This window comes from Miscanthus floridulus, chromosome 19 (assembly GCF_019320115.1).
Source record: "Miscanthus floridulus cultivar M001 chromosome 19, ASM1932011v1, whole genome shotgun sequence".
Taxonomy (NCBI): Eukaryota; Viridiplantae; Streptophyta; class Magnoliopsida; order Poales; family Poaceae; genus Miscanthus; species Miscanthus floridulus.
Genome location: NC_089598.1, coordinates 13,444,925 through 13,451,649, shown reverse-complemented (window position 1 = coordinate 13,451,649; position 6,725 = coordinate 13,444,925). Strand labels below are relative to the sequence as shown.

The window sequence follows — 6,725 nt, the reverse complement described above, 5'->3', positions numbered from 1 at the left end:
CCTCTCTCCTAGAAACTCATTTACAGAAATGATTCTCTTTCGGGTCTTATTGTTGGAGAAGATGCCAAATAGATATTGAACCTTTTACCTATAGCGCTATCCAAATAACGAATGAATCTTGTATTTTAGGTGTTGTTGTTGGAGATAGCCTAATTGAAGTCAAATATGCCAAAAGAGTTTGAGCGTGTAAGTAGTAGAGCTAGTAGGTAGCGTTTGACCTCGCTTTGTCCTTTAACCATGGGCCACGGCCTTTATTGGCTACTCCTAGTACTTTTTAGTCGGTGTGGAATATTCGTAGTACAATCTCTGCGCAGTAAGAGTTCCACCAGCCGCCACCGCCACCGGTACGTAGTGTAGTGATCTGATCTCGAAAGGGGTTTTACCAATCCGTCCGTGTTCACGGAACATATGCGCGGCAACACGTACTGTAGCTTAGATGCACACAAGCAGTGAAGCAGCAGCACGGTGGACGGTGGTGCATGCAAGCGTACGTACGTGGCCCGTAGCATGCACGGGCACAGCATTGGGCGGAAAGACAAGCGTCCTTTTCATTTAGGCTTGTTTGACTTATCAGCTATGGCTTATCACACCAAATAAGTTCAAATGAACAGAGCGAAGAGAAACAGGCAGCAGAAAGGAGCGGAGGATGCGGGACGCCCCGGCCGCGCGGCAAACCCCAACCCGCGGCCTAATTTCATTCTCCACACGTGACAAAGTTTTTGTCACTTGGGACGATCAGCCTGCGCGCACGGCGCGGCCGTCCGCGGTACGGGGGGCAGACGGCAGAGCCAGACTAGACTGCCAGAGGAGAGGCAGCAGCAGCCCGGCGCCCCGGCCGAACCTGCCAACCCGCGACACCGACCCTCGCGAACCCATGCATGCCATCGGCCCATCGCCATAGTTAAGACATATACCAAGTGCCCTTCTTCTTGCGTGAACTTCAGACTGAGAAAATACTACAGGAGCCGCATAGAGGCAAATACAGAGACGTCACAGGTGAATCAGAAAGTACAGCTATGGCGACCTGACGTGGTGGATTGAGAGGTTGAGCGCCTGGAGTGCGTTGCAGGCTTTTTTCTGGATCGGGCAAACACACCCGTATTTCATTAAGCGGGTAACGAGTTTGTGACAACAACAAGCAACGGTGGCGAGTGGCCACCGCCCGGAACAGAAGCCTAACAACTGAATTCTTTAGAAAGGTATTACATGCCAGCATCATTTCACGACCACGCAGACAGCACGGCTGCCAACGTCGAGAACCCAGCGGCGTTCCAGTCCTCAGCCTGGAGTGCGTTGCAGGCTGGCTGCCAACTCCATTAGGCACTCCAGTGGAGCTCGAGTTCTGCGTCAACCGGCGGCGGTGGTCGAGGCCATTGATGAGCTGCACCCAGTAGAGACTTTACTTAGTGGTACCGTACGTACATACTGCAGCAAGTGAGCATCAGGATCAGCCAGATCAGCTAGTACATGTTGGAATCTGCGATACATTAGGTTCGTTAATTCAGAGACAGTATTTTTCCATTATAAGCCGGCTTATCAGCTATGGTACAATATTTTTCTCTCCTAATAAATTAGCCGTACAAATCAACACAAGCGGCTTATAGACCAGCCGAACGGATAATAGTAGGCTCCATGTTTGTTCTCCTATTGTCCTCTCCTTCAATGGCAATTTACTGAATGGATAATAGTTTAATTTCCACTTCTTCACTTACTTCCCCGCCTCTCGACTCCCTTATAGATGGCCAAATAGGTTAGGCCTGATGGGCCGGCACGGGCACGACCCATTGCGAAAGGCTATTAGCCTGTTCGGTTGGCTGGTTCGTATCGTTGTTGATTCGTGAAAAAGTACTGCTGACTGGTTTATGTGAGAGAAAAATACTGTTCCGGATGAAAATTTACGATCATTTACGACAAGCCACCGCCAAACGAACAGGCTATATAGTGCTAGTGCCGTGACTTCGGTCCACAGTGCCGACACGAACATGGCACAACTAATAGGTGGGCATAATGGCGACCCGATTATTCCTAGCTGTTGGATTAATTTATAGCTTCCCTGATTAAAAAACTAGATATATATAAACAACTTCCTCCTCACTCTCTCGTTCTCCCCCTCCTCACGGGCGGAGTGGCAGGTAGTGGGGAGAGGGCCGGTAGCGGCGAAGCCTGGAGCTACATGGATGAGGATAGGAGAGACGATGGACAGAAGTGGGCGGGATACCTGAACCAACCCGCAATCGGACAGACCACGTCACGAGCAGGCTAACGGCTGGCCCATTTTTTAGTGCAGGATTCGTGTAGTGAAAGATACCCATCGTCATCAAACAACCGACAACCGAATACTCGTACGGTTAATTTGGGTGGCAGCAGGAAAATAATGATTAGATGGCGGCTATATCCAGTACCCTTCCTCTTCTGTTCTAGAGGGGCCAAACACACCTGACATGTCAACTAGTTCCTCTTGTTCTGGACGGGCCACACACACCTGACATCTCAACTAGTGAGTATCATCCGCATAGCCCAGGGAGCTGTCTGCATGCGAAATCAATCTCTTCCTCTGTCATTTCTATCGTCTCATCGCTATCGTAGTGGTCATCTTCTGATTTGGTCTTCCTGCGATGGTCGGTCACAGGTGAATCATTTTGATGTTTATCCTTGTTCTTGCCATCGATGTCCACCACGCGAGCAAACTCTGCCTGATAGATCCTCTTGCACTTGGCTGCTAGTTGACATAGTTGTTCTTTGGGCAGAGCTGCGCCTTTTCCGCCTCCATCTAGTTCTAGCAGTTCGTTGACAACATGGGGGACGAAGCTCCACTGCTCTGCAACTCCCTTGATATCCTGAAAAGGTTTGTTTCATAGTCAACCGAAACTGATTGAGTTACAATGCAACACATTATCCGCGTCAGCAATAACAAAAGAACATGGTCCAGCTATTTGGTGCGTTGTGTTGACTATCCATTCCAGTTCTTATGATATACTTAAACTAAAAGCATAATCTCAATGGCAATGAAACCAGAACAAAATTTGGCTTCTAGGCAGTGTTTTCTTTTTTGCTTTCAAGATTATTGAGTATTGACGACCAGCGTTTCAGTGAACATGTGCTCTAACACATCACCATATATAGAGTTTATGTTGGCTAACAGTACTAGTCAATATACAAATATATTTTGCAAAAAAAAAAGGTCAATATGCAAATACATGCACTTTATAAATGATGAACGGTGATATTGCATTCCATACATTGCCTTGCTCGAGGGATTCTATGGCGTCTTGCAGACAAGTGATTACCCCTTCAGAAGCTATTGTCTTCAGTTCACTTGGCTCTGGCTGTCAGGAAAGAAACCAGAGAAAGATAAGTCAGTCAAAAAAAGCAAACGTTAGATTCATCTGTTAGAAGACCCTTGGAAAACAGAGGCAATACTAAACAAAAAGCCTACAGCATAAATACATGCTTTTTTCATTAGGTGCACCCACCTTCTCTTCTTGGCTGTCCAGCCATGACATAGTCTGTGCCAAATCATCCACGGCCCATTGCTTTATTTTTGAGGGAGAAAAGCACTTGTTTGCAGATTCTAAATTTCCTGCCTGTACAGAAAAGGGAAAAAACTATTGTGAGTTTTTATTGTGCAAAAAAAGCATGCAACAGAATCATCAAAGCTCCTGTGTTCCAGGCACTCATGTTGCCTTCATCTTGTTCTATCTAGAAAAGTTCTCTAATTTAGGGCATTTTCACTCGGAAACAGGTAGGGCGTACCTAGTGCAGAGAGCTCCCGCTCTGTGCGGGGTCTAGGGAAGGGTGTCAGTGGCAAGCCTTACCCTCGCCTGTGCAATGCGAGGAGACCGCGACTCGAACCCGGGACCTTCCGGTCACAGGCGGTAAGACTCTACCGCTTGCATTGCACTAGGCCCGCCCTTCACTCGGAAACAGGTAGCACTGAACAAAATCAATGAATTTTGTAAAAAGAAAAAGGATCGAGCTGGAAGCCCTATCCTACCACTACCAGAATCAACTACTTATTAACTCAACAAAATACTTTTACACAATTTTTCATGTTCTCTTTAACATTTGATGGATGGATTTAATGCTTAACAAAAAAACATAAAAATAATGGAAAGGATCATAGACTGTAGATTATCCTGACAGAGCATAAAACTCTGATGCATAGTTGGTTCCAACCTGAATATACACACATCGGATATTCTTATTCTTACAAAAGAAAAAAAGTATATTAATGTTTCATAGATACTGATGTTCCTTACAAAAAAGAGAGAACACTTTACATATACATTAAATAGCTAGAAATGCTAAAGCCATCAGATAATTGAAGTATTCAGGTTTGCTGGGAAGTATGTTACCAATATACTCATATTTCAAATAGCCAGCTCCCAGATTCAGAAAACACATCATCTTGTCATTAACATCATAATCATCAAATTTTTGGTTTTTGGTTGTTTCATAAGTTAACTTTGAACAGAACAGACCTCCATGGCATCAGAGGTGGATGGCTTGACACGAGACCGTTGGACTTGCTTTTGATGCACTTTGCGCGTCTCCTTCTCATCTAGATCGACAGGGCCAAATAAATAAATGATACTTTTTAATTGATTGATTTCATGTGAAATTATACAAGGGAAAATGATAAGCACTCAAAGCTGCAAGGATGATTCATATTTTAACAAATTAGTTAATGAGCATCAAATGGTGATCTTTGAGGTCACCAATATTACAAATCATCACCGAAGCTTTAGAGAATTGTTAACTAAAAAAGGCTAAAACCAGTATATTATGTCCATTTAAAGGTGTATGCTATGACTAATGCGCGCCCTTGACTTACTACAATTTCTAGAAAAATGTGAAAGAAGCTAAATGTGGCTAAGTTTACACAGGAGTTTATGAATGTACCATCCTTTGAAACACAGAAGAAATGAAGGATTGTTTTAACATTTGGAATACTTATTGAGAGAGTAAGCTACTAAGCTTAATTTGTTGGGCATCACATTATTTGTGCAACAACATGATACAGTTATACCCCTAATATAAGGTTCACAGAAAGAGAAAATAAGCACAGAAAGAACTATATGATGGAAATACATAAAGGAAATAATGAAGAGCTTTTTGACCACATAATAAGTGCTACGTTATTGATAAGTTGACATGATCATGAATTCTAACGACAAAAGTGTGACTGAGAGTGTATATCAGATATAACTTATGGACATGCATAACAGCACCCAAAAACAAGATCTTGTGCCCATAAAAGATATTTCTGGTGAAAGTATCTATCACCTTGATCAGTTTCAACAGGCTCCTTATTTTTCCGCCATGGCTTTCCAGCATGCATAAGGAAAGGTTCAATGTCCACAAGTTTTTTTTGCTTGTAAGACTCAAAGATCCAGTCCTGAGATAAGGCAAGACCATAAACAGTTATTTTAGCTCTGAAAGTTGGTGGAAAAAGAATTGTTTGCATGAAGGGGCTTGCCAGAAAGCTCACTACAATGACAATAGCTGAGAACCCACCTTTGAGACAATGGTTCCATTATCAGCCTGAACTTGTCGAAACTTGGGGGTGTTGACAAATGCACAAACAAGAAGGGTGCAGTCCGATGTCCAATCGGCTCGATACTCGCCCCCCATGTCCAATGCTTGTGAACGAAGCGTGCTCCTCTCCGGGTTCACAAACCCTGACAGCACAAACACCACCCCGTCCTACACAGATGTATGAAATTACCAATACAGAACGGTATAACATACATATATCTGAATGTAGCTGTGGTCAATAGATAGGTACCAAAAGTTTGGAGAAATCTGGCCCTTTCTGAGGCTTCTGGGAGGTGCCTGCATGCTTCTTCTTGCTTAAATCGTCCTCTCCATCTTTAGAAGAACCCATCCAAGACGGGAGGCTTCTCTTGGAACCGGACATTTTATTGGGAAACCGAACTGCACCACTCTGCTGTCTTAATTTAAAGTTCTATATACGGTGTCAACTGAGATAGACCAATCTTGTGCGCGCTGAACAACACACCCATGTACACCTGATAATTTTGCCAAAAAAAAAAACGAATTTAGTAAGCATAATACATTTATACACTTAACAATTAGATCGGAACCAATTACAGATAGCCAAATAGCTTAGGTGCTCGGTTTCGCACAGCGGAGCAGGAAGGGAAACGAAGGGGCCGGCATACCTGGTGGAGTGGTGGGTGCTCGTTGCCGCCGAAGGGCGCGACGAACAACTGGGCACCTGGTGTAGGCAGCGGCGGCGGTAGCACAGTTTCGCCGAGAGGGAGACAACGGGGAGAGAACGGCGGCGGCGATTGCCCTGTCGGGGGCTGTGTTTGGCCCAGTGGAAGCGCACCCGCACGGTCCTGCTGCTGCGAGCCTGGGATATGGACCCGATCCTTTTTTTTTCTTAATGTTTCTTTCGTTCTCTTTTTTTATATAAGTTTTTAATCTTCACGTATTTATTCTTTTCATTCATGCTGTCAGTAATATGTTCGGACATTACAATGAGCAAATGGAATAATTTAAATTTTATTAGGGTAGAACATTTCTTATGAAGTTAGAAACATTTTTTCGTTTGAACAGGAACAATTTTCTTGTGGACTTGGAACTTTTCTTTCCTAATAAGGCGCCAATTAAACCTAAGAATTGTTCCACTTGATAAATAGTGGTGCGTCTAGATTTTCATTTGGACGCATTGTTTGCATTTTTTTATGTGTAAGTTT

The 6,725-nt window shown here is 44.0% G+C and overlaps 1 pseudogene; it reads right to left on the bottom strand.

The window, feature by feature from the left end:
- Positions 1-2,352: 2,352 nt before the first annotated feature.
- Positions 2,353-6,384, bottom strand: LOC136528862 (DNA-repair protein XRCC1-like; annotated as a pseudogene).
- Between the last annotated feature and the right edge of the window lie 341 nt (positions 6,385-6,725).